The following is a 1,086-nucleotide window of genomic DNA, read 5'->3' on the forward strand; positions in this document are numbered from 1 at the left end:
AGAATTTATTTACTGTGAAGGTGACAGAGAGCTGGAACGAGCTGCCTAGAGAGGTGGGGGAGTTTCCTTCTGTGAAGACATTCCAAATGTGCCTGGATGCTTTCCTGAGGAACCTACTGCGGGGAATGTGCTTTAGCTGGGGGTGGCCCCGGTGATCTCCACAGGTCCCTTCCAACCTTGCTATTCTATGATTCTTTCTCAGTCTGTGCATGATGAGGAAGGCAGCAAAGTCATTGGGGGCACACAATTTATTATCCTCTCACCCGATGAGCCAAGGGCAGGTGTAGGACAGCCAAGGCAGGAGCCTCCACCAACAACCAACCAAATAGTAGCAACGGCAGCCCCGCACCCCAGGGCCAAAACCCCTTTTCCCGGGAACACCCCCCCCACCGCCGCGCCCCGTGCCTCCGACCCCATAAAGGAGGCGGGCAGGGCCGGGCAGGCCGCGCCGGCAGCGCGGAGGGAGGGAGCGCGCTGAGGGGAAGAGCCGGCGCGCGTGGCGGGGAGGCGGCGCGGAGGGAGGGCAGGCCGGCTGCGGGAAGCGGGGCTCCGCGCTGGGACTGGTTCCTTCGCAGCCATTTTCTGTCCAACCAAACAGCCGATTTGCGGAGGGAGCCAACCAGGGCCGCACTGGAGGTTTGTGCCTGGCTCCGGCCAATGATTGGTAACCGGTTCCACTGCAGGCTCGAATGAAATGTCCGTCTCCCTCCCCGGGCCCCGGCGCCGCCGCCGCGCCGCCGCCGCGGGGACCAGGAAGTGGGGGGCGAGCAGCCCCCGGGCCCCGCCGCCATCGGCTGCTCGCCCGCCTCTTTGTGCGGCCGGGGGAGCGGAGCGGAGCGGGCGGCGGGGAGAGCGAGAGGGAGAGGGAGAGAGGCGAGGCGGGAGGGGACGGAGGCGAGGCGGCGGCGGCGGCGGGGGGTCTCGGCGCCGCGGCTGCCCCCGTGTCGGCGGGGAGGTGCCCCCCCAGTTCCGGCTCCGTTTTGCGGCCTAGGCGGGGGGAGGCGGAGGCGGGAGCGCGGTTGCCCCGCGGCCGTGTGCGCCGCGAGTCGGGCCGCGAGTGACCGCGCTCCGCCCGCGCGGCTTCGG

General features: G+C 68.8%; 1 protein-coding gene across 2 annotated transcripts in view; it reads left to right on the forward strand.

Annotated features, from left to right (window-relative positions):
* Positions 482 to 1,086, forward strand: part of NFYB (nuclear transcription factor Y subunit beta) — a 15,428-nt gene continuing 14,823 nt past the window's right edge. The window contains exon 1 of one of the 2 annotated variants that reach the window (XM_021387166.1): positions 482 to 636. The gene's annotated coding sequence lies outside the window, so the exon portion shown is untranslated. Of the gene's footprint in view, positions 665 to 1,086 lie in introns of both variants that reach the window. The other variant, XM_021387182.1, reaches the window with a different exon arrangement.

This window comes from Numida meleagris, chromosome 1 (assembly GCF_002078875.1).
Source record: "Numida meleagris isolate 19003 breed g44 Domestic line chromosome 1, NumMel1.0, whole genome shotgun sequence".
Taxonomy (NCBI): Eukaryota; Metazoa; Chordata; class Aves; order Galliformes; family Numididae; genus Numida; species Numida meleagris.